This window comes from Podarcis cretensis (genome assembly GCF_951804945.1).
Source record: "Podarcis cretensis genome assembly, chromosome: 8".
NCBI lineage: Eukaryota > Metazoa > Chordata > Lepidosauria > Squamata > Lacertidae > Podarcis > Podarcis cretensis.
The window spans coordinates 25,975,365-25,991,165 of NC_137177.1; the positions used below are offsets into that span (position 1 = coordinate 25,975,365).

Sequence of the window (15,801 nt, forward strand, 5' to 3'; positions counted from 1 at the left end):
TAGCTGGGACCAGGAAAACACCGGGGCAAGCAGGGGATGGGGAAGGAAGTACTCACAGGGTGATGGAGCATGACAAGGGGATGGGGGTCAGTGCACAGGAACCAGAGAACTAGGACCCATCACCAGAAACAGAGGAGCCCCTGTCTCCACAAACACACAAGGGGCGCTCTAGGAGGCTGAGGCAGGCAAGGGCCCACAACCCAGCACACTAGCTGGCTAGGTGGGGCTTGCTAGCTCTGGGAAGAGGTGTGATTCCTCAGCTGCTGTAGGCTTGGAACAGGTGAGGGTCACCTGCCTCCTCAAGCCCAGATGCTGCAATCAGCATGCAAAGTACCAAAGGGAAGCAGAGCTGAGGTGCTGTGTTTGCTCAACTGCCCATGTTGGTGGACCTTGTTTTGGATGCTCCTGGACCTCCATGGGACTGTACTTTGGGTTTGATTCTGGACTGTATCCTGACTGCTGGACTTCAGCCTTGGCTACTTGGATTGACCCTGGCCATTTCCTGACCTTTGGACTTGGGGTTTTGGACTTTGCTTGTGTGGGTTGATCCTTGCACTTTGAACTTTTGACTTGGCATGCTGCCTTGCTGCCAGTTAGGCCAGGGGTTCAGAACAGCTTAGTGTGTGAGAGATCCCAGACGTCTCCAGTGCTCTCTCTTCTAAAGGAAACCTGCCCTGTAAAACTGGGGTCCAGGAACCTTTAGCCTTTGCAATGTGCTAGACTATATCTCTCTGCATCCCTGATTGCTGGTTTGCCTGCTGGGTCTGCTGGGAGTTAGAATCCACAAACTCTGTATGTAGTTTATAATATATACAGTGCCAAAATAATAATGGCATGTGCAATTCAGTATCTCAAAGTTGCGCATGCCATTATTATTTTGGCATTATATATATTATTTGAGATTTAATCAAAACAAAAAAATTCCTTCCAGTAGCACCTTAAAGACCAACTAAGTTAGTTCTTGGTATGAGCTTTCGTGTGCATGCACACTTCTTCAGATACACTGAAACAGAAGTTTCCAGACCCTTCTATATAGTGAGAAGGTGGGGAGGGGTATTACTCAGAAGGGTGGTGGGAAAGGGTGATTGGCAGATAGCTGTGATGAGCCTGTTGACGACTCTTAACGACTGCAATAGGTCTTACTCACCCCTTGCTTTTTCCTGTAAGACCTATTGCAGTCGTTAAGAGTCGTCAACAGGCTCATCACAGCTATCTGCCAATCACCCATTCCCACCACCCTTCTGAGTAATACCCCTCCCCACCTTCTCACTATATAGAAGGGTCTGGAAACTTCTGTTTCAGTGTATCTGAAGAAGTGTGCATGCACACGAAAGCTCATACCAAGAACTAACTTAGTTGGTCTTTAAGGTGCTACTGGAAGGAATTTTTTTGTTTTGACTATGGCAGACCAACACGGCTACCTATCTGTAATTGAGATTTAATGTAACAGAAGGTGTTGAAATGCTGTATATTATTGTTAATGGGTTTTTGTAAACTACATACAGAGTTTGTGATTTATCTCTCTGTATTCCTTGGGTGTGGTATGGGAGTCAGAGTCCAGCACCTTCTGCAGTGTTGCAGGTTCCACATCCCTGCTGAAAAGACGGGCTTGCAGTTCCTCTTGGGGGCACGCAAGACCCAGTTATTTATTTATTCTAAAGTTTTATATCTTGGCCATTGCCAAAGCTTTCCAGGACTGTTTACCCCCCCCAAAAAAAAAGCACCCCAAAAAAGCAAGTCACACAGGCAAAACATTATAAATAGCAGCATGCAAAACCAATGCAAAATTGTTGGGGATTTGCATACGGGAATTCATTGATGTGTGATGGTATCTTAACAGCTTTGGCAATTCAGCTGTAAGGTCTTTGAGCTGATCTCCAAGCTGAAGTTTGACACGCAGAGGAGTGTGATGGGCATGTTAGGCTTGCCATACGCCAGGAAAATGTCCAGGTTTTTGGGCGTAAAAATGGCGTCAGGGGGGAATTTTGCTGAATTGGCAAAATGTCAGGGAAAATCTGGATGTAGGGCAATGCTCCAAAATCTTAAAATAATTATTGTTGGCGGAAGTTTCCCCCCCAAAAAGCTCAACAATTTAGGTGGGTTCCTGGTGTCAGGAATGATGCTTTTTGAAACATGGCAACCCTAGGGCAGGTTGCCTGATTTGTAGCTTGCTCATGACTGCCAGTGCAAGATCTACTCCTGGCTGAGAAATCTCACCACCCCATAGGCAAAGAACAACCTCTGAAATGTTACATACGGATGCAACGTTCGTCTTTTGCCAAGCTGAAACATCACCATAATATGACATTGATAACATTATTTTTATTTCATTTATGTCCCACCTTTTCCTCAAAGGAGCTCAAGGTAGAGCACGTGGTTCTCCCCATCCTCATTTAATCCCCACGACAACCCTGTGAGGGAGGCTAGGCTGAGAGGCAGCGAATGGCCCAAGGTCAGCCAGTGAGCTTCATGGCCCAGTGTGGGTTTGAACCCTGGCTTGCTGGGTCCTCGCCTGACACTCTAGCCACTACACCACACTGGCTCTCAAATTCTGCCGTCGGAGAGTGGGGGTGGTGAAGGAATTTTAAACTGTGTGTCTTGCAACTTGATGTTCAAACCATGAAATGCAAATTTAATGTCAAACTTGTATCTCCGTGTCATCTTGAATGACGGCACCCACATTCTGTGGCTAACCCTAGATTTGGTGATGGATTTCACTCTCGCCTGAGACAAAGAGGCTCATTCAGGAGATGAAAAGGAAGAAGTGCTTTCTGCCTCTGATGCAGAAGAGTTGTTATGGTCACAAGAAAAGCCCTGCTGCATCAGACCAGAGGCCCATCTTAGTCTGGCATCCTGCTGACCACAGCAGCCAACCACAAACAGGACATGAGTGCAGCAGCTGATTGTGTTTCCCAGGAACTAGTATTTATAGGAACATAGAAGCATAGAATTGTAGCGTTGGATGGGACCCCAAGGGTCATCTAGTCCCATCCCCTGCAATGCAGGAAACCCAACTAAGAGCATCCGTGGCAAATGGCCGTCCAACTTCTCCTTTAAAAAACCCAAGAAAAGGAGAGTCCACAACCTCTCTTACTGCAAGATTATTCTTCCTGGTGTTTGGTGGGAATCTCCTTGGTTTGGGGGGTGGTGTTGTTGTTGTTAAGTTAATTAAATTTGTATACCTTCTATAACCATAGATCTCAGGGCAGTTCACAACATAAAATTGAGACATTAAATACATAGTAAAAACAAAAGCAAAGACAACCCAATAACCCCCAACTTCCACAACACATTTTAAAAGGGCATCAGATGTCATTCAGACAAAGGCCTGGTTAAAGAGGAATAATTTTGCCTGGTGCCTAAAGGTGTATAATGAAGGTGCCAGCCAAACCTCCCTGGGGAGAGCACTCCATAAACGGAGCCACTGCAGAAAAGGCCCGTTCTCATGTTGCCACCCTCCAGAGAAAGGAGGCTGCCCTCCAGAGCAGGAGGAAACAAGCTTGCTCCACCTTCCATGTGACAGCCCTTGAGATATTTGAAGATGGCTATCATATCTCATCACAGCCTGCTCTTTCCCAGGCTAAACATACCCACCTCACTCAACTGTTCTTCAGAAGGCTTGTTTTCCAGACCCTTGATCATCTTGGTTTCCCTCCTCTGCACATGTTCCAGCTTGTCAACATCCTTCTTAAATTGTGGTTCCCGGAATTGGTCACAATATTCTAGGTGTGGTCTGTCTAAGGCAGAATAGAGTGGTGCTATTACTTGCTTTGATCTGGACACTATGCTTCCATCGATGCAGCCTAGAATAGCATTAGCTTTTTTTGCTGCTGCATCACACCGTTGGCTCATGTTAAGCCTGTGGTCTACAAAGACCCCTAGATCCTATTCAGATGTACTACTGGCAATCCAGTACTGGTAGAGTGAGAGATTATTCATCTCCTTAGAATCGTAGAATTGGAAGATTGGACGGGGCCCAAGGGTGATTTAGTCCAACCCCATGCAACACAGGGTTCACAGCTAGCACAATGTGTTCAGATTAATGTAACATTCTGTCTTTATATTTCTCTCTCCAACCTTCTTTCTAAAATGTCACTTTTTTATTTATTTGACCTATATTATTGAAATGTAAAGTGTGACATTTATAAAATAAAAATAAAAAAGAAAGGAAATTGAAATATGTCTTAACACTGACTCTAACCATTGACCAGCTGGCTAAGTGCTGTCTACACTGGCTGCCAGCAGCTGTCCTGGGGTGTCAGAAAAGGAGTCTTTTTCAGACCTAGCAAGTGATGGCAGGGATTGAACCTGTGTCCTTTGGCATGCAAAACAGGTGCTCTGCGCCTGAGCCGGCCCTTGCCTGCCCCATGCTGCCTCTTATTCTGAATGGAATGGGAAGATGATGACTAAGAGCCATTGATAGCCTTGTCCTCCTTGCATTTGGCTTAAAAGTCATTAGGCATCACAACAGAAAACTGGAGGGCCTTTTGTAAACAAATTATACTGTTTCCTCCAGTACTTTGTTAGCTGTGCCTCTTTGTCTCCCACAATTGCCCTGCTGGATTTTCACCAAACTGCTTCCCCCACCCTTATAAATGCTCAAAATGGTTGTCTATGCACCATGCATTCAAAGCATGTTTAATGCACCCCCACAAAAAACATTGGGAACTATAATTCTCACAGAACTACGATTCCCAACACCCAGTGCGAGCTGTAAATGCATGGTGCGACACAGCCAATGTGCAGCCAAGAATTTGTGAGCGTGACTTTCTCAGGTGCAGGTGGCCTTTTGATTTGGGATTTGAAACCTCTATATTCCAAACTTACCTTGAGCATTAGAGGTGGTTGTTGTTCTTCATTCATGTTTTGGCTGCGCGGAGTCATGGCACTGCTTGCTTACCACCCTCTCCTATGTGGACCCATTGGCTTTCACTTGGGCTCAGATGTGCTGACCCACTCCAAGCAGCCCTATAAGCAGGGAGGCTGTCAGCTATTAAAAAAACTGGGGGCACAGGTTCCTGGCACAAATTTGCATAAAGTGGCACACATTGGCATAAAATGTGCATATGCTAGTTTCAGCAGGGGCACATAACCTCAGGCCTTGGGAGCCAAATGTGGCCCTCCAGACCTTTCTATTTGACCCTTGGAACTTTCCCTAGACTAGGGTTCGGGCAACCTTTTTCAGCCATGGGCCGGTCCACTGTCCCTCAGACCATGTGGTGGGCTGGACTATATTTTTTGGGGGGGAATGAACAAATTCCTATGCCCCACAAATAACTCAGAGATGCATTTTAAGTAAAAGCACACATACTCATGTAAGAACACCAGGCAGGCCCCACAAATAACCCAGGGATGCATTTTAAATAAAAGGACACATTCTACTCAGGTAAAAACACACTGATTCCCAGACTGTCCGTGGGCCGGATTTAGAAGGCGATTGGGCTGCATCCGGCCCCGGGGCCTTAGTTTGCCTACCCCTGCCCTAGACCCCATCCCTCAACTGGCGCAGCCTCACACCCTGAGTGTTATGCTTGGCTGGAATGTGTCCTTGGACTCTGATAATGCCTCTTGCCTGTCTTGTTGTTGGCGCCCATCTATCTCTAGAGAGTGCGCCTTCAGAGACGAAGTCAAACTGCATAGTAACCTCTCTGGGGGTGCAAGCCTGGGCAGTGTGTGTGGAGGTCCTGGGCTGCCCAGATGGCAAGACTGAGGCATCTAATCATAAGCCTGCATTTTTATCGAAGCTTATATTTTTGATTAAGGCCTGTATATTAAGATGAGCTTAAAGATTTTCAAATGTTTCATGCCAGGCAGAAGACCAGCTGCCTAAGAACCTTGGCAATGTTTATTCTCCTGGACAAGGGGGCCCCCTGATTTATAGCAGAAAACAATTCTCAAAGTCGTAAAAAGGGAATTACAGGCTGAGAGCGAGGACACTGACCTTGCATGTTGCAAAGTACAATTAAGCTGTAAGAGTGGTTAAATGGGACGCAGGTGGCGCTGTGGGTTAAAGCCTCAGCGCCTAGGGCTTGCCGATCGAAAGGTCGGCGGTTCGAATCCCTGCGGTGGGGTGCGCTCCCGCTGCTCGGTCCCAGCGCCTGCCAACCTAGCAGTTCGAAAGCACCTCCAGGTGCAAGTAGATAAATAGGGACCGCTTACCAGCGGGAAAGTAAACGGCGTTTCCGTGTGCGGCTCTGGCTCTGGCTCTGGCCAGAGCAGCGATGTCACGCTGGCCACGTGACCCGGAAGTGTCTCCGGACAGCGCTGGCCCCTGGCCTCTTAAGTGAGATGGGCGCACAACCCCAGAGTCTGTCAAGACTGGCCCGTACGGGCAGGGGTACCTTTACCTTTACCTAAATAGTAAAATAAAACCATGTGCCTCCCATTAAACTTGAGCCATATTTTCCTAAGGTTAAAAGGCCAAGAGCATCTGGCTGGCAGAAAGGAAGAGAGTATTTTGGGAAGTCTTTTTCTAAAGTTGTTTCTTTCTTAAACTGAGATCCTTTTAAGATTTCTTTTCCTTTTAAAAGGTTAATTATGTTATGTATTAAATATATTGGCTTAAATGTAATTATGCAAAGGATTTAGAAGCTAAGAAATGTTAAATCCTTATGCTAGATTCTTATTTCATATAGTTGAAAGAGATCACAGGGGCCATCAGCCCAGCCCCCCTGCCAAGCAGGAAACATCATTAGAGCACACATATGGTTGTCAGGCCTTTGTTTAAAGACCTCCAAAAGAAGGAGATCTTTCAATGATGATGTGAACTCAAGATCCTTGACATCTGTTTAAGATAAAAATTTAAGATTAACCATTTGTTTTGGAGGGCAATAGGGCAAGGAGGGCAAGAGGTGAGCTGGTAATTAAGGTTCCTTGTTGAGACACATGTAAGATATATTACTACTTATTTGTCATTTATAGATAGAAGAATATATAGCTTTTTGTTTCCCATAAAAGGGCAAAAGGAAATGGGTGTATCTTTTGTGATTGGTTCTAGCAAACAGCCAATAGGAATTTCAACCAGGCTGATTGGACAGAGGCAGCCACAGGAGGAGCAAGGGGGCTGGGTTAAGGAAATATAAGTGCTGGCCAGAATGGCAGGAGGGCAGGCCAGAGCTTGGTAACCATATACCACTGTGCCTCTCATTTATTTGTCTGACAAATAAATTATTATTTTAATTTCTCTATTGCTGCGTTGAATATTTCATTCCAGCTAAGCGTTAACCACAAGCAGGGTGCTACAAGACCCCTCCCCTCCCCTCTCGGCCTCGCTGATGTGGTCCAAAGGAAAGCAGAGCAATACATTTGGCACCAGCTTGGCTGCAGGAGCTGCCACAAGGAGGCGTACAAAGCGCCATCCAACCGCCTTAGGGATCACACTCCGGATTTGTGTAGGGTTTCCTCCTTAGCCTTTTCTTCTCCTGAAGATGTCTTGCTTACCTGGATGGAAGATAAAGAAGGGAGTTTGTGAGTGTATGAAGAAGCTAGCCTACTGTACAAAGGTGTTGTTGTTTAGTCGTTTAGTCGTGTCTGACTCTTTGTGACCCCATGGACCAGAGTACGGCAGTCACTTCTGTCTTCCACTGCCTCCCGCAGTTTGGTCAAACTCATACTGGTAGCTTCGAGAACACTGTCCAACCATCTCGTCCTCTGTCGTCCCCTTCTCCTTTGTGCCCTCAATCTTTCCCAACATCAGGGTCTTTTCCAGGGTGTCTTCTCTTCTCATGAGGTGGCCAAAGTATTGGAGCCTCAGCTTCAGGATCTGTCCTTCCAGTGAGCACTCGGGGCTGATTTCCTTAAGAATAGGTTTGATCTTCTTGCATTCCTTGGGACTCTCAAGAATCTCCTCCAGCACCATAATTTGAACAAAGGTAACATGTATAATAATTGCTTCACCCACTTTTGTCTCTGGCCCTGCCCAGCACTGACATGTGGTTCTCAGAAGGTTGAACAGAAGGGAATGTGGCTGATAAAAGTTCCCCACCTTTGGGATAGGAGATCTGGGGGCCTGATAAGAAAGACCTGGTTGGTGTTTGCGCCCCTTGGACTACCCCATAGCAACACCCCAGCCTACAAGCTTTTTTCTGCTTGGGGGTAAAAGATGATTCATGCTGCCGACTCATTCATTTCCAGGCCCTTCCTGGCTATTTTCCCACCTCTCGATCCCATCTGGATTCCAGCGCTTCTTCCTGATGCTGACATCCACCCCACTCTCTGTCCCAGCAAGAGTTCCTCAGGTGGAGGAGAAATGCTTGGGGGATGAGTCGGAGAAGGCAATAAAACTGTTCAGACAAACCTTTTCTCTTTCTTTCTATTTTTGGCATTGATGCTCACCAGAAGAAAAAGGACCTGCTTCTTCTCAACGGTTCAGCCAGACTAGAATATAGGGTGTGTTTTTTAAAAAATAAAATAAAAAATTAGGAGGCTGTGCTTATTCCCTTTCTAATATGGTCAGCCAAGCAGGAATTTCATTTCAAAATGGGTCATAGCTCCATAGTGGAGAGATTGTCCACTCGAGATCTGAAGTCCATCTTTGGGTTTTGTTTTTCTGAAAGATCAGGTAGTGCAGGGGTGTGGAACCTGTGGCCCCCAGAAGCTGCTGGACTCCAGCTTCCGCAAGCCCCAGATGGCATGGCCAATAGTCAGGGATGACAGAAGAGGTAGGCTTTGTATCCAGTATCGTTGATGCACTCTCACTGCCAATGTCAGAAGCAAAGTACACATGACATCGCTCACAATCCTTATATACATCTTATAGTTTCACCCCATGTCACACGTCCAGCTTCCCAAATAACTAGTGTGCACAGTTGCTCCTTCTGATGCCCTTGTCTCCAACGAGAAATTGCATACACCACGCATCAGGCAACATTGCTGCGATTCCCTGGAAGGGCTTTTTTTTGTACTTTCCTGATTCCAGAAGCTATTGAACTCTTGCAAAAGCACTTTCCCATTCACAGGGCTTTCTAGCCAGTTTTGTACAAGTTCGCTGACCATCCTCTCATCTAGGCTGCTCTCTATTTTGATGAATCAGCGGTGAAATGGAAACAGGAGGCCCATTTCCCAAAGCTGTGGACTTCATGAGAGTCAACCAAGTTTGGGCCCCTTGGAGCTTTTTGGTGGGCCAGAGCATAACTCTTTGTCACCATCTAGTGGGCGAAGCAAACAGTTGTCTCCAGGCCGGGGCAGCATCTCATGTGAGGAGGCTGCATTAGAAAGCAGTCCCAGTGCATCTTCAAACAGGACATCAGCTTGCCACAGACCCAGTTCCTCCCTAAACGGCCTCGTCCCAGTATATCTGAAGGAGTGTCTCCACCCCCATCGTTCTGCCCGGACACTGAGGTCCAGCGCTGAGGGCCTTCTGGCGGTTCCCTTACTGCGAGAAGCCAAGTTACAGGGAACCAGGCAGAGGGCCTTCTCGGTAGTGGCACTCGCCCTGTGGAACACCCTCCCACCAGATGTCAAAGAGAAAAACAACTACCAGACTTTTAGAAGACATCTGAAGGCAGCCCTGTTTAAGGAAGCTTTTAATGTTTGATGCATTACTGTATTTTAATATTTTGCTGGAAGCCGCCCAGAGTGGCTGTGGAAGCCCAGCCAGATGGGCGGGGTATTATCTATCTCAGTGTTTCCCAGCCTTGTGCCTCCAGCTGTTTTTGGACTACAATTCCCATCATCCCTTGCCACTGGTCTTGCTAGTCAGGGATGATGGGAGTTGTAGTTCAAAAACAGCTGGAGGCACAAGGTTGGGAAACACTGAATCTATCTATCTATCTATCTATCTATCTATCTATCTATCTATCTATCTATCATTATATCCCACCTTTCCTCCAAAGAGCTCAAAAGGTGGCATGCATGGTTCTTCTCCACCCCAAGTTTATCCCAAGAACAGCCCTGCAAGGTAGGTTGGGTAGATTAGTTGAGAGGTGGTGACTGACCAAAAGTCACCCCATTGGAAGACCAGGCTTCAAATCCATACTCAACAGCAGGACACGATGTGTGCCAGGATGAGTGTGACCTAACCACCTGTGGGGCTGGCCCGGCCCATGATACTTTTTCAAGGTTCTCAGTCTACCACAAGCTTAACATGAGTCAACAGTGTGATGCAGCAGCAAAAGATGCTAATGCTATTCTAGGCTGCACCAACAGGAGTATAGGGTCCAGACCAAGCTTTATAGCACCACTTTATTCTTCCTTGGCCAGACCACACCTGGAATACTGTGTTCGATTTTGAGCACCACAATTTAGGAAGAATATTGACAAGCTGGAATGTGTGCAGAGAGGGGTGACCAAGATGATCAAGAGTCTGGAAACCAAGCCTTATGAGGAATGGTTGAAGGAGTTGGGTATGTTTAGCCATCTTTAAATATCTCAAGGGCTGTCACATGGAAGATGGAGCAAGCTTGTTTTCTCCTGCTCTGGAGGGTAGGACCCAAACCAAATGGATTACTAGAACAGGAGATTCCGACTAAACATCAGGAAGAACTTTCTGAAAGAGCTGTTCAACGGTGGAACAGATTCCCTCAGGGGGTTGTGGATGTTATATTCTTATTTCATGGAAGTTTTAAAGCAGAGGTTGGGTGGCCATCTGTCATGGATACTTTAGCTGAGATTCCTGCACTGCAGGGGGTCGGACTAGGTTGCCCTTGGGATCTCTTCCAACTCTACAGTCCTATGATTTTATGATACTCCTGTTATGATTATTACTATTAGTTTATTAATTGCCTTCTACACAATAGTCTCAAGGCGATGTTCAATAAAACCAAGAAAAAACACTTGAAACCACAAAAAGAACCACAGATACCTTTAAAAGAAAACAAAAACAGTACAAAACTAACACTTATGGCATAGACCCATTTATCCAGCTGGAACTGCCTGTCGGAACAAGAATGTCTTCAATTGTTTCCGGAAAGTGCAAAGAGTGGGAGCTTGTCGTATGTCAAGAGGAATGCTATTCCACAGAACAAGGGCAGCCTGGAAGTCCCTGTTGGACAAACTTCTGAGATCTTTGGAACTTGCAGGATATGTTCCTGCAGACCATAGTGATCTACTGACTATTTAAGGGGTAAAGCGGTTTATTAAGTAATGGCCAGCCACCACTGTGAGCCCACACAAAATACCTCTGCTAAAGGACTCTGTACATAACATCCTTCTTGGGTCATTGTTGGGAGAAACAATGGCTTGGGGCGGCCATTTTGCCACCGCCCATGTCCCTGACAGGTCCTGACTTTTGTCATAATCATGAAAGGTTATTATGTTTGAACATTCCATTGCACTTTATCAATAACAGGTTCGGGGGAAGCAAGTAACACATCTGCCTCAAATGATCAATGACTCAAAAGCTGTGTCTGTTTTTGGAACCCATAGAATACTCCAACAATCCCCTCTTGCATCAGCATGCTTAAGACTTTGCCATTTACCTGTGCCTCTTTTAAAAAACTGGCATTTTTAATTCTTACCTTCTTGTTTGTCTGTTGGTGTCCTGCTGTAATTTTAATATAATAAACAACAACAACAACAACAGCAGCAGCAACAACAACAATAATAAATTTTATTTATACCCCGCCCTCCCCAGCCAGGGCTGGACTCAGGGTAGCTAACACCAAATGTGAATTACAATAAAACGTAATAGAAACAAACAAACAAACAGTTAATTAAAATACAGCTTAACTGTGCAATTCTCGGCATCTGCTTTAGACTGACGTGGGGCATTTGCTTGCAAGATTCTGTTATTTTATAACGGGAGCAGCTAATAAATCGTTTAAAGGAAATGAATAAAAATAGATGCCATGGACTTTTAATATGCCTCTTGAGAAGAACTGGGCCCCAAATGGCATTCGCCGCATGCAAAATGTGGAATAAACTGTTTGCATTACACTTCGCCATCAAAAAGACTCCTGAGAAGTGGCTCTTCTGTTGGGTGGAGGGCTCTGGTTTGCTTTTTGCTGTTTTAGGGAATGGGGGGGGGGGATGGTGTTCAAAGGCGCTGTTGAAGCCCCATGAGCTGGAAGATGCAGTCAGACCGTAAACTTGGGTGGTGCAGCTCTCTGCAGCTGGGACACCACCCAGGCTTATAATTATCTCTAATTCCTCCCCTGCTGCTGCCACTGTGTTAACGATGCCCGCAGCTGCATGCTGAAGGGGCAATTAATTGCCTAGCCCACGTAACCGTGGTTACGGGAGGGATATACAGCCGGTGGGTAAAGATGGAAATCGGTTGATCTGAAGCAGCAACAGAAAAGACCGACTGACTCCGGGACGGAGCTGGCAAGAGCTGTTTATTACCAGCGGGAGTCCTTGGGCAGGGTTCTCAGCCTCCCTTTGAGGGAAACTGAGGTGGGAATCAGGTGAGGCTGCATCGTGTCCAGCAGGTGTGGACGGGCTCCGAGCATCTGGGATCGACGTTCCTTTTTCACAGGACCCCCGAAATCCACCAATGGCAAAATAGTGGCTTGAGGCAGAGCCATGTGCAAGCTGGTGGCTCAGGGGGCGGGGTCAATTCCCTACTGCAGTGTGCCTTACAAACCATGGCGCTGGGGTGCTTTGCAGATACAGGATGCTTAAAACATTGCCTCGCTCCCTGCATACCCTAACAGTTCCTACATTCTGCAGGAGAGGGCCTTCACAGATACCATCAGGAGGCTCATTGCAAAATGCTGAAACCAGGCCTTCAGTGTGCTACAATGGCGGATCTTGGAGCCTCAAATTTCAGCAGTGCCTGCCCTGTGCGATGCCAAAATCCGGTGTCCCCAGCCTCTCGCCTTCCATTGGAGAGCCCATCAGACAAATGGTCCTCCTTCAATGCACCATCTAAAATCTTTCTCCCAGTTAGTATCTGTCTTTAGTCTGAATCGATTTTATGTATGCGCTGTTGTTGTTTTAAACCACAATTCTCTTTTTTTTTTAAAAAAAAAGAAAAAGTTTCCCATACGCAGTTGTTTTACATGTGCTATTGCACATCACTTCGGGATGCCTCACGGGAAGTGATTCATAAATGAAATCATCTCCATCTATTACAGATCAGGAATTCCAATTGCCTCTTTTTGCCCTGGGGGAGGGGGGGGGCTATTGGTAAACAACTGGAAGTCAAGACTCCCGGCAGAGAAACCCCGCTGCCATGTACCAGAAGAAGACAATGATCTGTCAGAGCGTTGTGCCATTCTCTTTTTTATATATAATGTGCTTTTTTCACATGTGCTTCAGGTGTGGTGGTCAACACTCAACAAGTTGATGTGTGCAAACCCAGCAATCAACACACAGGCAGATAGGGGATATCTTGGTCTAAGGGAGAATTTCTTCAGAAAAAGAGCTGATCCCAAATCAGAGGGCTAAGAGGGGCTGCTGGAAGCCCCCTAGCCCCTTGTGCCACCTTATAACTGTTAATCTAATAGCGCAGCAAGCAAGGTGCCTAGGTATGGTTGCCAGGGCAGAGTCTACTATCCAAGCCAGGATCTGATTTCCTTGCATTATTTCAGCCTTAGTACAACACCCCTTAGGGGATGCCGGTGGCGCTGTGGGTTAAACCACAGAGCCTAGGACTTGCCGATCAGAAGGTCGGTGGTTCAAATCCCCGTGATGGGATGAACTCCTGTTGCTCGGTCCCTGCTCCTGCCAACCTAGCAGTTCGAAAGCACATCAAAGTGCAAGTAGATAAATAGGTACCGCTCCGGCGGGAAGGTAAACGGCATTTCCATACACTGCTCTGGTTCGCCAGAAGCGGCTTAGTCATGCTGGCCACATGACCCGGAAGCTGTATGCTGGCTCCCTCGGCCAATAAAGCCAGATGAGCGCCGCAACCCCAGAGTCGGCCATGACTGGACCTAAGGGACAGGGGTCCCTTTACCTTTACCTTACAACACCCCTTGGCTTAGGTGGGTATAGGGGAAGAGGAAAATTGGGGAGCAGTGTGCAGTGGTGTGTAAGGAAATCTAACAAAGTTCTGATTTCCCAGCTGGGATAGCTCAGTCAGTACAGCATGAGACTCTTAATCTCAGGGCTGTGGTTTCGAGCCCCACGTTGGGCAAAATAGGACCCTGGTGGTCCCTTCCAACTCTACAATTATATGCCTCTATGACTCCCCCCCACTGCTTGGATGCTGGTCAGTAAGGCTGCTTAGAAGTGTGGCCTGGCAAGAGGGGGTGTGGCTGAGGAGGGGTGTGGCTTAGGGAGATAGAGAGGTCAGGAGGCCAAATTTGGTCCCTGGGGCTGAAGGTCCCCAAACCTTCTTTAAATAAATATGCTGCTATGCCCCCTTTCTGGGCAGCATTAGAGCAATTGTACTCCAAAGCTGTTTCTGCAGAAAAGCTTTAGATTCAGCAGTAAATTAGAGGCAGTTGTTTATTGTTTTGTTTATTTAACAAATGTACCGTATATCTCAAGTTTAAAAAAGAAAGAAAAAAATGAATTATTCATATTTTGCAAAGCACATACAGTGGTACCTCGGGTTAAGTACTTAATTCGTTCTGGAGGTCCATTCTTAACCTGAAACTGTTCTTAACCTGAAGCACCACTTTAGCTAATGGGGCCTCCCGCTGCTGCCGCGCTGCCGGAGCACGATTTCTGTTCTCATCCTGAAGCAAAGTTCTTAACCCAAGGTAGTATTTCTGGGTTAGCGGAGTCTGTAACCTGAAGCGTATGTAACCTGAAGCGTATGCAACCCGAGGTACCACTGTAATTCCTTAGGATCTGTTGTTTTGACTGTTGTTAGGCCTTCCAGCCATACTGCCACAGGCTGTGGGTCATGAGACTCTTAATCTCAGGGTCCTGGGTTTGAGCCCCACACTGGGCAAATGATTGCTAGATCATGGTCCTTCCAACTTTACAATTCTATCATGTGCGTGCTGACAGTCACATGATGCACTCAACAACTGAGTTGTTTCTGGTTAAATAAATGTGAGCGAGGGAGAGTGGTGGCTGGTGCCCATTGGGGCTAGTGTTGTGGAACATAGAGAGGCTAAGAGAAGGTGGAGCTAGGGCCAAAGACGGGAGGAGCCAGCTAATAGGTGGAGCCTGCTGAGGCCAAGGAAGAGGAAGCTGATTGGCAGTGGTACCTCCCTGGGGAGGCAGGTGGGGGCTGGCTGAGGGCAGATTGAGTTTTGTGGGCCCAAATCAACCTGCCTCCACTGCTGGCACCTGACTGCAGCCCCTGGATCTACTTTGGTGTTTCTGCCGGCAAAGCTAGCTTAGCCTATGGCAGCACTGACAAAACCACCGGGGCCTGGTTGAAGAGGAACATTTTCTCCCTGTTTTGCACTCGTCACTTTTATGTTGTGAACTGCCCAGATGAAGTGCAGTATACAGATTTAATAAATAATAAAATTAAATACATGCACTCCCCCAGCCAATTACTGTACCTCTTTCTTCCATCCTTCCTAGTCTTTTCTATTCACTACTTTCTTTTTATCTCATTCCTTTCTATTTACAGCTTCTTTGCTTGTTCATCCCCAACACCACCACCATCAGGAGCAGCAACAAATCTTTGTCTCTTTTCCAGATTGCCTTTAACCCCTCCTCTGGCTTTCCCCCCTCTTCTCCTTGTCCACGAACTCCTCTGTCTCCTGGCTACCTTTACTCACTATGAAAGGGGCTGTTGGTGCTGGCATTAGTCCAGCCGAAAGGCTGTGGCCTTTGTCGGGCAGGCAAGGGAGGAGGCCCTGGGCAGGCTGTGGCACTGCGAGGCCCTTGCCCCCTGAAAATGGGAAGGGTGAGGTCAATGAAGTATTTAATTCACTCTTCATGGGATCAGACGGATTTGCCTAACAAGGCTCAGACAGCCTTGGAAAAGCGGCTTCCGTATTATTTCTT

At 46.8% G+C, this 15,801-nt stretch overlaps 1 long non-coding RNA gene across 1 annotated transcript in view; it reads right to left on the reverse strand.

Annotated features, from left to right (window-relative positions):
- LOC307221792 overlaps positions 1-15,801 on the reverse strand; it is a 40,519-nt gene that overhangs the window by 24,012 nt on the left and 706 nt on the right. The window lies entirely within an intron of this gene.